The sequence below is a fragment of the Sapajus apella genome, unplaced genomic scaffold (assembly GCF_009761245.1).
Source record: "Sapajus apella isolate SASKATOON/1434 unplaced genomic scaffold, GSC_monkey_1.0 scaffold59, whole genome shotgun sequence".
Classification (NCBI taxonomy): Eukaryota; Metazoa; Chordata; class Mammalia; order Primates; family Cebidae; genus Sapajus; species Sapajus apella.
This window is the reverse complement of record NW_022436999.1, coordinates 1-16,381: the sequence shown is the minus strand read 5'-3', so window position 1 is coordinate 16,381 and position 16,381 is coordinate 1. Positions and strand designations below refer to the sequence as shown.

The 16,381-nt window shown below is 43.1% G+C and overlaps 1 long non-coding RNA gene and 1 pseudogene across 1 annotated transcript; one reads left to right on the top strand and one right to left on the bottom strand.

Annotated features, from left to right (window-relative positions):
- Nucleotides 1–2,050: 2,050 nt before the first annotated feature.
- Nucleotides 2,051–2,117, bottom strand: LOC116528741 (annotated as a pseudogene).
- A 2,893-nt stretch (nt 2,118–5,010) lies between these two features.
- LOC116528478 lies at nt 5,011–6,926 on the top strand. Its single transcript, XR_004259054.1, has 2 exons — nt 5,011–6,312; nt 6,632–6,926. It is a non-coding gene; the product is annotated as an uncharacterized LOC116528478 (long non-coding RNA).
- Nucleotides 6,927–16,381: the final 9,455 nt, after the last annotated feature.

Here is a 16,381-nt window from a genome sequence, read left to right as displayed (position 1 = left end):
TTTTTTTTTTTTTTTTTTTTTTTTGGGTACAGGGTGCTGCTCTGTCACCTAGGCTGGAGTGGTGCAAGCTGGGCTCACGGCAATCTCCGTCTCCTCGGCTCAAGTGATCCTCCCACCTCAGCTTCCTCAGTAGCTGGGACTGCAGGGACTTTTTGCCACCACACTCAGCTGATTTTTGCATTTTTTGTAGAGATGGAGTTTCACCGTGTTGCCCAGGCTGGTCTTGAACTCCAAGCCTCAAGCAGTCTAACCGCCTTAGTCCCCCAAAGTGCTGGGATTGTAGACGTGAGCCACCACACCCAGCCTGATTTGCAGATACTTTCTCCAGTTCTGTAGGTTGCCTTTTCATTCTGTTGACTGCTTCCTGTGGTGCATAGAAGTTTTAAAGTTTGGTATAGACACATTTGTCTATTTCTGTTTTTGTTCTTTAATTTCTCTTAGCAATATTTTGTAATTTTCATTGTACAGGATATTTGGGGATCTGTAAGACTACCCTCAGGTTCAGTAATTTAAGACTGAACTCAGAAAAGGTTTTATATTCAAATTGTAGTTTAGTACATTGAAATGATATGGATTAAATTTAGCAACAGAAAAAAACACATAGGGCAAGGTTCAGGAGACACCACCAGGCACAAGCTTTCAATAGTCTTCCAGTGGAGTTGTGCACACAGTGCTTCATTGTTCCAGCAGCAGTGTGTGACAACATACTTGGAATATTGGCAACCAGGAAGGCTCACCAAGCCTTGGTCTCTGAGTCACACGTGGCTGACCTTAGTTCTGTGCTTCCTTCAGAGGCCAAGCTGATGAGTGACCCAAGGCCCCCACCGTAGATTACATTATTAGCGGAAACTAGTTGGCATGACCCAGTGCCTCATGTAAACAAAATAGTTTTTTTTTTAATTAATTAATTCAAAAAATTTTTTTTCTTTTTGAGGTCGAGCTTCACTCTGTCACTGAGGCTGGAGTGCACTGGTGTGATCTGAGCTCACAGCAAACTTCGCCTTCCAGGTTCAAGTGATTCTCATGTCTCAGTCTCCCCAGTAGCTGGGATTACAGTCACACGCCACCATGCCTGGCTAATTTTTGTATTTTTAGTAGAGATGGGCTTTCACTGTGTTTGCTAGGCTGGTCTTGCTTGAATTCCTGGCATCAAGTGGTCCACACACCTCAGCCTCCCAAAGTACTGGAATTACAGGCATGAGCCACCACACCCAGCCAGGAAGTCTTTAACAGGCAGGGTAGTCTAAGGTTTTCGAGGTTGTCTTCCAGGAGCTGGGCAGGGAAAACAAACCGTTCTTGACCTGTGCAGAGTTTGGGCAACGCTGATAATGTTGAGTTACTCCCTTTACTGTACTGCAGGCCTTGTACATCTTTTCATCCTTCGGGTTTCGGCTCATGTTGTCGTACTTCCTCAGACAGGTATTTTCTGGCCATATTATTTAAAAGTAGTCCCATACAAGGTGTTCTTTATCATATCACCTTATTTGTTTGTTTGTTTTTATTTTTTTTTATTATTATTTTGAGACGGAATCTTGCTCTGTCACCCAGGCTGGAGTACAGTGGCACGATCTTGGCTCATTGCAACCTCCACCTCCTGGGTTCAAGCGATTCTCCTGCCTCAGCCTCTCGAGTAGCTGGGACTACAGGCGCATGCCACTACGCCTGGCTAATTTTTTGTGTTTTTAGTAGACACGGTGTTTCACTGTGTTAGCCAGCATGGTCTCAATCTCCTGACCTCATGGTCTGCCTGCCTTGGCCTTCCAAAGTGCTGGAATTACAGGCGTGAGCCACTGCACCTGCCCTATTTTTTTTCTTTTTTAGTTGTCTTCTTGTGGAGCTGGGCTAGCCCATGGGCATTGCACTGAGAGTAGCCTGTTTATTCCTTTTATAGGACTATCCCACTGTTTAATTATCCTGTTTATTATCTGTTACCCTCTGCTTTAAAGTAGTTCATGAGAACCAGGAACCTTACCTGTTTGCTCCCTGTTGTATCCCTGGCACTACACCTGGCACAGTATCTGGCACATAGCTGGCATTTACCTATTTTAGGGGGAATAGTTCCCAGTGAAAATTGGAAAACTTGCTAGACAAATTTTAAAAGAGCTGTTGTAACACTTATTTTTTAAATTATGTAATTAATAATTAGTAATTAAATTAAGGCCTGGCACCATGGCTCATGCCTGTAATCCCAGCACTTTGGGAGGCTGAGGCAGGAGAATCACTTGAATCTGGGAGAATCTTGGAGAATTGCTTGAATCTCTGTAGAGCGAAGGAGAGATACAGTCTTCAGGATGAGAGACTATATATATATATAGAGAGAGAGAGAGAGAGACAGACAGACAGACAGACAGACAGACAGGCAGACAGATATATTCTTCAGAATGAGAGACATCACTCTGCCAGACACTTGCATGGCTCCAGCACCGGCATCCAATATCTGACCACATGTCAGCAGCCACTGCTGCCCCCGTGCGTGTGCTTGCTCTCTCTCTGTTGCCCTCGCTCGCTCTCTCGCACTCGCTCTCTCTCTCTATATCTCATATATGTCTGATATATATATAACATATATCTCATATATATATCGTATATGATATATTGATACGTATATTTTTTGATGAAGTCTTGCTCCGTTGCCCAGGCTGGAGTGTGGTGGCATGATCTCGCCTCCTGGGTTCAAGCTATATATGATATATATATATATAATATATATTTTGACTCTCATATATGATATATATGACATACATATATACTGTACACTAATATATACATATATACATATATGTATGATGTATGTAAATGTACATATGTATGTATAGAATATATATGTGACACATATATGTGTATCATATACATATATATCATGTATGTAATATCAGGAAAAAATATATATATATAAATATATATCACTTGAACCCAGGAGGCAAGATTGTGTCACCACACTTCACCCGAGACAACAGAGCAAGACTCCATCTCAAAAAAAAAAAAAAAACCATATATATATGTAAATATATGTATATATATTATATATACATATTTATCATGTATATAATACAAATATACATATATCACATGATATACATATATGTTGTCATACATATATATCAGTCAGAATTTAAAATGCAAATATACTTTGACCCAGCAATTATAGTTGAGAGAATTTACCAGTATGCCTACACATATGTTAAATGACTTATAGGGTACATTCACTGGCAGCATTGTTTGTAATAGCAAAACACTGGAAACAAATGTTCATCATTGGGGAATTGACCAAATAAATGATGATACATCGATATACTTGCAATGTACCTGGTTAATTATTTTTTGTTGTTTTTTTTTTAATTTTATTTATTTTTTTAAGAGATGAGGTTTCACTATGTTGGCCAGGCTGGTCTCGAACTCCTGACCTCAGGTGATCCACCCATCTCCGCCTCCCAAAGTGCTGGGATTACAGGTGTGAGCCAACACGCCCAGCCTAAATTAATTTTTTTTTTTTTTTGAGACGGAGTTTTGCTCTTGTTACCAAGGCTGGAGTGCAATGGTGCGATCTCGGCTCACTGCAACCTCTGCCTCCCGGGTTCAAGCAATTCTCCTGCCTCAGCCTCCCGAGTAGCTGGGACTACAGGCGTGCGCCACCATGCCCAGCTAATTTTTTTATTTTTAGTAGAGACCGGGTTTCACCTTGTTGACCAGGATGGTCTCGATCAATTGACCTCGTGATCCACCCGCCTCGGCCTCCCAAAGTGCTGGGATTATAGGTGTGAGCCACCGTGCCTGGCCAGTTAATTGTTTTTTTTTTGAGACGGAGTTTTGCTCTTGTTACCCAGGCTGGAGTGCAATGGCGCGATCTCGGCTCACCGCAATCTCCGTCTCCTGGGTTCAGGCAATTCTCCTGCCTCAGCCTCCTGAGTAGCTGGGATTACAGGCACGTGCCACCATGCCCAGCTAATTTTTTGTATTTTTAGTAGAGACGGGGTTTCACCATGTTGACCAGGATGGTCTCGATCTCTTGACCTTGTGATCCACCCGCCTCGGCCTCCCAAAGTGCTGGGATTACAGGCTTGAGCCACCGTGCCCGGCTAATTGTTTTTTAAGAATGAGGACTACCAGACATGGTGGCTCACATCTGTAATCCAGCACTTTGGGAGGCTGAGGCAGGAGGATCGCTTGAGCCCATGAATTTAAGACCAGCTTGGGCAGCACAGAGAGATCTCATCTCTGCAAAAAATTTTAAAAAATCAGCCAAGAATGATAGCACATGCCTGCAGTCCCAGCTACTCAGGAGGCTGAGGTGAGAGGATCGCTTTAGCCTGGGAGGTCAAGGCTGTGGTGAGTTGTGATTATGCCACTGCACTCCAGCCTGGATGACAGAGTGAAAATCTGTCTCAAAAATAATAAGAATGAGGATGTTCTTTATGTACTGATTTGTAGGAAAAATCTCTGAGATTCATAGTTAAATGGAGAAAATGCTGCATGGTACATTTACTGTACTACCATTTGTGTGAAAAGGGGAGTAAGAATATCTGTATTTGCTTGCATATGTAGAAAGAAACTTGGAAAAGATTCACGGGAGAACAATAATGGTAGTAAGCAGGGGGATTAGGAAACTAGGTATGTATTAAGAGGGAGACTGTACTTTATACCTTTTAATGCTTTCCTTGGAACCACGTGAATGTTTTACCTGCATATTTATTTAATTTTTAATTTTCTTTTCTTTCTTAATTTTTTTTTGAGATGGAATCTCGCTGTTGCCTGGGCTGGAGTGTAGTGGCACGATCTCAGCTTACTGCAACCTCTGCCTCCCGGGTTCAAGTGATTCTCCTGCCTCAGCCTCCCGAGTAGCTGGGCTTACAGGCACACACCACCGTGCCAGCTGATTTTTTGTATTTTTCATAGAGTCGGGGTTTCACCATGATGGCCAAGCTGGTTTTGAACTCCTGATCTCAAGTGATCTGCCTGCCTCGGCCTCCCAGAGTGCTAGGATTACAGACATGAGCCACTATGACCGGCCTTATTTTAAATTTTTGTTTTACCTGTTTAAAGAAGTAAATTGTACTTTTTTTTATTTTTTCGAAGAGCTCTATTTTTATTTCCTTTCAGTTATCTGTAGATTCTTATGTCACATTTTACTTTAACAGCACATTTAAATGGAATACAATCTTTAAATGGAAGCTGACAATTTATTTCCCTGGAGAATTTTTGAAGTATAATAACATTTGATTGATTGAACTTTATTTAGTAAGAACTCTTAGCAAAACTCCCTCCCAGGCACACCCACACAGTGCTTCCTTTTCAGTGAACTACAAATCTCTGAAACTCAAAACTCCAATCTAAAAGTACAAGATTGCTGGACTCAATGGCTCATGCCTGTAATCCCAGCACTTTGGGAGGCCAAGGCAGAAGGATTGCTTGAGCCCAGAAGTTGAAGACCAACCTACGCAACATGGTGAAACCTTGTCTCTACAAAAAATTAGTCAAGCTTCACCAACAACCTTTTAGGAATCATTCATTAATTAACTCAGTAAATATTTTCTGAGTATGTACTCTACTACAGGAGACAGTAGAGATCCAGCAAAGATTAAGAACATGTGTTGCCCTTAGAGAAAATTTACATTCTAAGGAGATAAAGATGAATAATCAAGTAACAAACAGGAGCTACATCAAATGATCATAAGTACTATTCAGAGAATTAAAACCAGCAGATCAACATAGAGAAAAGCTTTCTTACATTTGATAGGAAATTCTCTCTCTACCAGGAGAGAACTGAATGACAAGGTAGTCAGGTGGGAGAAGGGCATTCCAGCTGAAACAGCCCTGAACAGAGAACTAGAAAGGCAAGTTTGAGAAAAGGAATGGAGACAGGAGTAACAGTATGTGGTCAGAGCAAGGACCAAACCGTTTTAGACTTCATGAGCCTAAGAAGTTTTGATTTTGCTGGTAGCATGAGAAGAGGCCATATAATCGAGTTTTAAGTGGAGGAATTATATGATCTCATTTTGTTTAAAAAATCATCCTGGCTGTAGTGTGGAGAATGGACTAGGGGAGCATAAAAGCAGAAAGACCAAATTAGAAGCCTATTAACAGTAATCCAAATGACAGATAATAGTGGTTTGAACCACAAAGATTGTGGGCATGGAAGTAGATAGAACCAGGAGACATTTTAGAGGTATTCTGGCAGAATTTTTGGCTGACTAGATACAAGTACTAAGGAAAATAAAGGAATCAAGAATAATTCCTGTATTTGGGACTTGAGAAACTGAGAGAATGGTGCTGCTGTTCACAAAAATGGAGAAGATGGAGGAGAAGCTTAGAATAGTAGGAGAAGGGCCGGGCGCGGTGGCTCACGCCTGTAATCCCAGCACTTTGGGAGGCCGAGGTGGGTGGATCACGAGGTCAAGAGATCGAGACCATCCTGGTCAACATGGTGAAACCCCGTCTCTACTAAAAATACAAAAAATCAGCTGGGCATGGTGGCACATGCCTGTAATCCCAGCTACTCAGGAGGCTGAGGCAGGAGAATTGCCTGAACCCAGGAGGCGGAGGTTGCGGTGAGCCGAGATCGCGCCATTGCACTCCAGCCTGGGTAACAAGAGCGAAACTCCATCTCAAAAAAAAAAAAAAAAAAAAAGAATAGTAGGAGAAATCAGAGATGGAAATAAATGTTTGGGAAACACATTTTTCTACTTCCATAGTGCCTACAAATTTCTGTTGATAGACTAAAAATGTCTGGAATTTTATATGCAATTTCATCTGAACAATACCCTAAGAGGAGATCAGTTATACCTTGGCATATGCTAGTAGCCATAGGAATGTATATATGTAGAATAAATGGTCAAACTACTGAGTGCTTAGTATCTATCAGACACCATGACATACGTCTTTGAAGTACTATCCCAGTAGAATTTACAACAGCCCTATCAGGAGACACTTTTTACAATCATCATTTTACAGATGAAGACATTGAAGTTCAAAGAGGTTAAATAACTTGCCACAAGTCACATTATATAGAAGAGAAATCCAAATCGTGGTAGTCTGACCCCAGAACTTGGGCTAATTACCACTATATAATGCAGTGTCACTGGGGTAAACCCAAGATAGTCTTAACATAAGTTAGAGACTTTTAAATTCCAAATTTCACACACTGTGATTTCACCCATAAAATGTAGTGATGCAGCCATGGTCTTCTGATGAGTTGGAGCACCCTATAAAATATTTTCAGAACTTGCTTCTTTTATTTTCACATGTGTATGTTCATTCATAAATTAAATCTGGGCAACCAGTGAATCTGCCGTTTTTGTCTCTAACCAACACTTCTTTAACCAAATTGTACTTTTTTTTGAGACGGAGTTTCACTCATGTTGCCCAGGCTGGAGTGCAATGGCGTGATCTCGGCTCACCGCAACCTCCGCCTCCTGGGTTCAGGTAATTCTCCTGCCTCAGCCTCCTGAGTAGCTGGGATTACAGGCACGCACCACCATGCCCAGCTAATTTTTTGTATTTTTAGTAGAGACGGGGTTTCACCATGTTGACCAGGATGGTCTTGATCTCTTGACCTCGTGATCCACCCGCCTCGGCCTCCCAAAGTGCTGGGATTACTGTACTTTTTTTTTTTTAAGATGGAGTCTCCTGTCACCCTGGTTGGAGTGCAGTGGCATAATTTTGGCTCACTGCAACCTCTGCCTCCTGGGTTCCAGGGATTCTCCTGCCTCAGCATCCCAAGTAGCTGGGATTACAGGTGTCCACCACCATGCCCCCCCAAATTTGCATTTAAAAAAAAAAAAAAAAAAAGAAATTAAAACAATTTTTTTTCCTTAGAGATGGTGTCTTACTACATTTCCTGGGCTGGACTTGAACTCCTAGGTTCAAACTATCCTCCTGCTTTAGCCTCCTGAGTAGCTGGGACTAGGCATGTGCCACCATGCCTGAAACAATCAGTTTTAAAAGTATTGTCTGGCCAGGTGTGGTGGTTCACACCTGTAATCCCAGCACTTTGGGAGGCTGAGGCTGGTGGATCATGAGTTCAGGAGTTCGAGACCGGCCTGGCCAACATGGTGAAACCCCATCTCTACTAAAAATACAAAAATTAGCCAGGTGCGTTATTGAACACTTGTAATCCCAGCTACTGGGGAGGCTGGAGAATTTCTTGAACCTCGGAGGGGGAGGTTGCAGTGAACAGAGATCGTACCACTGTAGTCTAGCCTGGGTAACAGCAAGACTCTCTCTTGGTGGGGGGGGAGCGGGGGGGGGGGGGGGTTAAAAAAAAAAAAAAAAAGGTAGTGTCCATGGTCTGGCGTGGTAGCTCATGACCACAATCCCAGCACTTTAGGAGGTCGAGGCGGGCAGATCACTTGAGGCCAAGAGTTCAAGACCAGCCTGGCCAACATGGTAAAAACTCGTCTCTACTAAAAATACAAAAATTAGTCAAGTGTCATGGTGCATGCCTGTAATCCCAGCTACTTGGGAGGCTGAGGCACTAGAATTGCTTGAACCTGGGAGGCAGAGGTTGCAGTGACCCAAGATCATACCACTGCACTCTAGCCTGGGTGATATAAGGAGACATTGTCTCCAAAAAAAAAAATAAATAAAGATAAAAGTAGTAATCCCAGCACTCTGGGAGGCTGAGGTGGGTGGATCACCTGGAGTCAGGAGTTTGAGACCAGCCTGGCCAATATGGTGAAACCCCATCTCTATTAAAAATACAAAAATTACTTGGGCATGGTGGTGGACACCTGTAATCCCTGCTACTTGGGAGGCTGAGGCAGTAATAATAATAAAAGTAATATCCAACATACTGCAAAGAGGAAGGGTTTGTGAATGTGTGTATTACTGTTAAGCAGTGTTCTAGTATCCATCTCATTATCAGTCTTGGGCAGGGCAGGGCAGAGCAGGGCAGGGCAGGGCAGGGCAGGGTTGAGTTAGCTAATGTTCATTATAAACCAGATCATCCAGTTGAGGATTGTGAATGAGCATATGATTGCCCCTTTCATGCTAGACTTAGCTAATTAAACTGTTCATATGACATAAAAGGATGGCTGTGTGGTGCTATAGAAAGAACACAAGTTTTGAAGCAAGAGACTTTGGTTTGATTCTTAGCTCTGCTGTTTTCTGGTTTTGAGATTTTGGATAAATTGCTTTTGTGTTCACTTACCAAAACTTCTCGAGACATATAATAAATGAGACAATGTGACAGTGCCTTGTAAATATCAAATACCGTATAAAGATGGCTATTATTACTTGTATATTTATTGTAAACGTTAATCAGCCAGTCAAGTTTTTCAGACTTGTATTGCTGAACATCAATTGCAGATATAACATTCTTGGCAGATGACTTAAGTCACCTCCTTCTCTGGAAGAATAGGAGTATGAATTCGCAATTCTCAATTCTCCTGCTGCTCCTTGCTTTCTGTCACACTGTTCTGGTCCCTTTGGCCTCACCTTCCTTATAAACATTTCCATTGTACTGGGCTTTAGCCACTCTGGAGACTTATGTTCAGCAAAAATAATCTTTGTTGATGGGTGGTGTATATATTTCTACCTGTTATGCTTTAGAATAATTTCCTTTCCATTTCTCATAGGGTTTGGGTCTTCATAACTATTTGAAGAGAAATCCTGACCTCCAGACTGAAGGAGAGGGAACCATGCCTTTATAAGGGCAGCCTCTCCTCTTTTTTGTTCCCCTCTGTCTTAGTTCATTTTGTATTGCTAATAAGAGAATACCACAGACTGGGTGATTTATTTATTTGTTGTTGTTTGTTTTCTTCTTTTTTATCTTTTTAAATTCTTTTGTTTTTCTGAGACTGGGTGATTCATAAAGAAAAGAAATTTATTCAACTCATGGTTCTTGAGGCTGGAAGGTCCAAGAGTATGGTTCCAGTATCTGAGGAGAATTATCCCATGGTGAATAGGCAGAAGGGCAAGAGAGAGCTTGCCTTTTTTTTTTTTTTTTGAGACGGAGTTTCACTCATGTTACCCAGGCTGGAGTGCAATGGCGCGATCTCGGCTCACTGCAGCCTCCGCCTCCTGGGTTCAGGCAATTCTCCTGCCTCAACCTCCTCAATAGCTGGGATTACAGGCACGCACCACCATGCCCAGCTAATGTTTTGTATTTTAGTAGAGACGGGGTTTCACCATGTTGACCAGGATGGTCTCGATCTCTTGACCTCGTGATCCACCTGCCTCGGCCTCCCAAAGTGCTGGGATTACAGGCTTGAGCCACCGCGCCCGGTGAGAGCTTGCTTTTATAACAAAGTCACTCCCATGATAACCAACCCATTCCTGCGATATTGACATTACAGGTTGAGTATCCCTAATTTGAAAGTCTGAAATTCAAAATGCCCCCAAATCCACAACTTTCTTGAATATCAACCTGAGTCTCAAAGGAAAGGCTTATTGGAGTATTTTGGATTTTGGATTTTCATATTTGGTATGCCCAACTTGTAAGTATAATGGAAATATTCCAAAATGCAAAATCTGAAACACATCTGGTCCCAAACACTTCATATAAGGGATACTGAACCTGTAATTCTTTCATGAAGGCAGAATCCTCATGACCCAGTCACCTCCTAAAGGCCTTACCTTGTGATACCACAGTGGCAGCCAAGTTTCCAGTACATGAACTTTTGTGGGGGAACATTCAAACTATAGCATTCTCCTTTATTATGCCTTACCCTAATCCATTAGTTTTAATCCCCACTTTGTCTCTTCCTCTAATCTTTTGTTATATATGTAAAAAAAACATCCATCCTATAGGCTACCAATCTTCCTCTGATCTTAAGTCTACACTTTGACTCGATTGGTATGCTTAAGTCTCTATAGCTCTAAAATAACCTTTTCTAGTTTTTTTATTGTCTTCATTTCCAGTGGGGTTGGATAACTTTTTCAAGTTTAAATCCCCCTCTATTGCAAGCCCCTTTCACTTTTTTTTTTTTTTTTGCTTCAAAGAATGATTGCCTTTACCTTCTCAATTCTCACTTATTTTCCAGTCCATTATGATTTATGACCCTGATAACAAAGAGCTGGGTTCCTGGTTAAACTTCACCCTTAAGCCTGCAACTGCAGCCTTAAGTGAAAACAGCTTTTTTTCCCCACCCAAATGTTACCTTTTTGGCCTGCCGCTCCCCTATCCTGTGCCCCAAAAAAAGATTTCAGCTGGGCTGGGCACACTGGCTTACGACTGTAATCCTGGCTCTTTGGGAGACCGATGCAGGCAGATCACCTGAGGTCAGGAGTTCAAGACCAGCCTGACCAACATGGCAAAACCCTATCTCTACTAAAAATGCAAAAATTAGCTGGGCATGGTGGTGGGCGCTATAATCCCAGCTACTTTGGGAGGATAAGGCAGGAGAATTGCTTGAACCTGGGCAGGGGAGGTTGCAGTGACCCCCCCCTGCACCACTGCCCTTCCCCCTGGCAGCAGAACAAAAACACCTCTCAAAAAAAAAAAAAAAAAAAAAAAAAAAAAAAAAATTCAGGTGGCAGAACAACACAAACAACTAAATGTCAGGGATATAAATGGCTGAGTGTTGGAAATACAGGTGGCTGATCATCAGAAATACAAGCGACTGAGTGTCAAGGATACAAGCGGCTGAGCAGTGAGCAGAGAAGCAGCTGAGTGTTGGAGGCTATGGACAGATGTGGTAACTTCAGATGGTGCTCCTTTGAAGAAAGCGCCTGGCTGGAGATGGCCTAGCTTCAGGGAAAGATCACCTTCTTCCCACACCGTTCCCTTTCCAACTCTCCATCCTGCTGAGAACCACTTCCATCATGCAGTAAAATCCGCTGCATATACTACCCTTTAATCTGTTCGTGTGACCTGATTATTCCTGGATGCCAGACAAGAACCTGGTTGCCAAGAGGAGAGGGCAGGGGCTGCCACCCTGACCCCCCACTGAGCTGGTTGGCACTTGGCCATCCCCGAACGGCAGAGTTGAAGGAGCATTAGTTGTAACACGCTTGGACACTGCTGCAGGGCCCGCACAGAGGCTGCTCCCGCCAGAGAGGAGCAACGGTTGCTCTCGTTCCCACGCTCGCTCCCTGCCTCTTGCAAGGGGTTTGAGTGGGTGGTTGGTTGCCTTGCCAAGTAAACAAGCTACACCCAGAGCCATGAGGGCATCAAGGGAATTATCCTGTCTCATCTTAACCTGACTTCCCTCTTCACAGTTTTACTTTCGTAAAACCCTTGATGAACGTCCCATTGCCAGCTCAGCGTCTTTTTAGCGCTCACCCTGCCAGACTGTTGATGACACCTCTTTGATTTGTGCTCCTCTTTTGGCTTCCATGTTATATTGATTCCTGAGTTTTCTTCCCTTTCCTTTATTCTCAATCTCTTGCTGGTTTTCTCCCATCACCTGCCGCTTATGGGTTATTTACACTTCTCCCTTTGGTCATCTTTTCACTGTAATTTTCCGTCCACAGCTATTTCATTCATTTCTGAGACCTGAGATTTTATCCATTTCTGAGGCTATAGAGACCAGTGACTTCCTGTGACTCTTCTGAGCTTGAAATTCCTATTGGTAACTGGCATTGGACCTAACTGCCTGTTTATCTCTCTAAAGCATTTCTGTCTTCCAGCCTGCTTATCTTGTGTTCCTTATCTCTACTAATACCATTACCACCTACCTAGTTCTTTATGCTGGATACCTCATTCATTGCCACTCAATCAAGTTTCCTAAAAATGAAACATCTGATTATGTTATTTCTTCAACCTTACCAATTTTTTTTTTTTTTTTGAGCCTCACTTTGTCACCTAGGCTGGAGTGTAGTGGCACAATCTCTGCTCATTGCAGCCTCCATCTCCCAGATTCAGGTGATTCTCTTGCCTCAGTCTCCTGAGTAGCTGGCACTATAGGCTCCTGCCACCACGCCTGGCTAATTTTTATATTTTTAGTAGAGGTGGGGTTTCACCATGTTGGCCAGGCTGATCTTGAACTGACCTCAAGTGATCCACCCATGGTGGCATCCCAAAATGCTGGGATTACAGGCCACCGTGCCTGTCCCACCGTGACAATTTTTATGACTTTATATTGCCTAGGGTGAAGTCTGAAGTCCTTGGTATGGCAGAGTTCTTTAAAACCTGTTTCGAAAACCAGCTTATGAACCTTTTAAGGACAGTCTCTAGATCTTATTAATTTCAGTATTGCCACAGCAGAGTACTTGGAATATAGAATTTTGATAATTACTTGTGGGATGAATATATTTAAAGTGAAATAAGAACCTTCAGCTCACACTGGGTCTGTAGAGCTCCCATGTTTGTCTTGTGAACAGCAAAATAAGAGGTAGTTAAGAACTTGATTTCTGAAGTCAGGCTTGCCTGGGTTTAAACCCTCTCTGTAATACTCACCGGCTGTGGCTGTTTCCCCACCTGAAAAGTGGTGATGATGGGGTGACTGAGAATTAAATGTAAAGCATATATCACAGTCCAGGGTACACTAATCATTTTAAGCTGTTATTAAATGTGCAGTGTTTTTTTGTTGTTTTGTTTTAGACAGTCTGTCTCTGTCGCCTAGGCTGGAGGGAAGTGGCACGATTCAGCTCACTGCAACCTCTGCCTCCCAGGTTCAAGCGATTCTCCTGCCTCAGCCTTCCGAGTGGCTGGAATTACAGGCGTGTGTCACCACGCCCAGCTACTTTTTGTATTTTTAGTAGAGACAGTGTTCACCATGTTGGCCGGGCTGGTCGCAAAGTCCTGGCCTCAAGTGATCCACTAGCCTTAGCCTCCCAAAATGCTGGGATTACAGGTGTGAGCCACCGCCCAGCCATCATGGAGTGTTTTTTTAAATGAATAGGAGTAATACTTGTTAGTAATAATTATACCGTGTAGTTGGAAAGGAGGTCCGAGAGAGGCTTGCTTTCAAATGATTTTCCTAACAGAAGCTTAGCTTACTCAAGCTTGTTTTTTTGACCCTTAACAGTAATGCTCAATCTACTTTCACCTCCTATTTACTTATCCGGGAGTGGGAGGACCTGGTTTTTTCAGTCATGTATTTTTAATTGTTTTTAGTTTTTTTCTTATTTTAGAGATGAGGTCTTGCTATGTTACCCAGACTGCACTTGAACTCCTTGGGCTCAAGTGATCCCTCTGCCTCAGCCTCTCAAGTAGCTAAGACTACAGGTACATGCCACTGTGCCTGGCAAGTCACCTATTATTTTTATTGTTATTGCTCGTGTTACTTACCTTGCTCTTTACAAAGACAGTACTTGAAGATATGAACAATGACACTGAAAAAAGAAGTGCAACTTTTTTTTTTTTTTTTTCAGACAGGATCTCACTCTGTCACCCAGACTGGAGTGCATTGGTGCAGGCTTAGCTCACTGCAGCCTCCACCTCCTGGGCTCCAGAGATCTTCCTCCTTCAGCTTCCAGAAAAGCTGGGATTACAGTCACATGCCACCAGGTCCAGCTGATTTTTTTATTTTTTGTGGAGGCGGGGTTTTGTCAGGTTGCCCAGGCTGGTCTTAATCTCCTGAGCTCAAGCCCAAGCGATCCACTTGCCTTGGCTCCCCAAAGTGCTGGGATTGCAGGTGTGAGCCACTGCACCTGGCCTGAACTTTAAGAATAGGAAAAGATAAGCCCAGGATAAGGATAAAAGTGTTAGAGGAGAGGGGTCCCAATCCAGTCACTAAGAGAGGATTCTTGGATTTCGAGCATGAAAGAATTCGAGACTAATCTGTAAAGTGAAAGCAAATTTATTAAGAAAGAAAGGAATAAAAGAATGGCTGCTCCATAGGCAGAGCAGTAGCTTGATGGCTGGGTGCAGTGGCTCACACCTGTAATCCCAGCACTTTGGGAGGCTAAGGCTAGTAGATCACTTGAAGCCAGGACTTTGAGACCAGCCTGGCCAACATGGTGAACCCTGTCTCTACTAAAAATACAAAAATTAGCTAGGCGTGGTGGTGTACGCCTATATTCCAGTTGCTTGGAAGGCTGAGGCAAGAGAATCGCTTGAACCTGGGAGGCAGAGGTTGCAGTGAGCTGAGATCGTGCCACTTCTTCCAGCCTGGGTAAGAGATACTTATTGTTACTTCTTTGTGTTTTTTTTGAGACAGGGTCTCACTCTGTCACCCAGGCTTGAGTGCAGAGGCATGATCTCAGCTCACTGCAAACTCCGCCTCCTGGGTTCAGGCGATTCTCCTGCCTCAGCCTTCAGAGTAGCTGGCATACCAGGAGCGCACCACCATGCCTGGCTAATTTTTTTTCTTTCTTCTTTTTTTTTTTCCCCCAGATGGAGTTTTTGCTCTCATTGCCCAGGCTGGAATGCAGTGGCACGATCATGGCTCACTGCAACCTCCACTTCCCAGGTTCAAGCCATTCTCATGCCTCAGCCTCCTGAGTAGCTGGTGGGATTACAGGCATGCGCCACAATGCCCGGCTAATTTTGCATTTTTAGTGGTTGGGTTTCTCCATGTTGGCCAGGATGGTCTCGAACTCCTGACCTCAGGTGATCTGCCTACCTTGGCCTCCCAAAGCGCTGGGATTTCAGGCATGAGACACCATGCCCAGCCAATTTTTTTGTATTTTTAGTAGGGGAGGGGGTCTCACCATGTTGGCCAGGCAGGCTTGTCTTGAACCCCTGACCTCAAGTGATCCACCTTGGCCTCCCAAAGTGCTGGGATTTCAGGCATGAGCCACCACATGAGGCCTATTACTTCTTGATTATATGCTAAACAAGGGGTGGATTATTCATGAGTTTTCTGAGAAAAAGGTGGACAATTACCAGAACTGAGAACGCTTCCCTTTTTTAGACCATATAGGGTAACTTCTGGACATTGCCATGGCATCTGTAAACTGTAATGGTGCTGGTGAGTGTGTCTTTTAGCATGCTAATTATTATAATTAGCATATAGTGAGCAGTGAGGATGACAGAGGTCACTCTCATTGCCATCTTGGTTTTGGTGGGTTTTGACCAGCTTTTTTATTGCAGCCTGTTTTATCAGCAAGGCCTTTATGACCTGTGTCTTGTGCTGACCTCCTATTTCATCCTGTAACTAAGAATACTTAACCTCCTGTGAATGTAGCCCAGTAGGTCGCAGCCTTATTTTACCCAGCCCCTCTGACAGAAGGATTTTAAAGTCTTAGTAAGGTAAGGTAAGTTCCTTGCATAACTGGTCTGGAATCACAGTTAAAAAGCTGAATTGAAAAAGGTGTTTGGCGCTGCAGCCAATATAAAAGGTTCTATGCAGGTGTCAGTATTTAAGCTACATCTCAAAGGTTAAGCAATTGTATCATGCTGGGATGAACAGAGAGAATTAAGCAAGCCAAGACCCAGGTAAAAGAGAGGACCTGAATTCCTTCAGTGAACAGTGATAAATAATCTAGACTTTTAAACTTCATACTTCTTATAAATTGTTTTTTTCTTGCATCAGGTTTTTAGAACTCATGCAGTGAT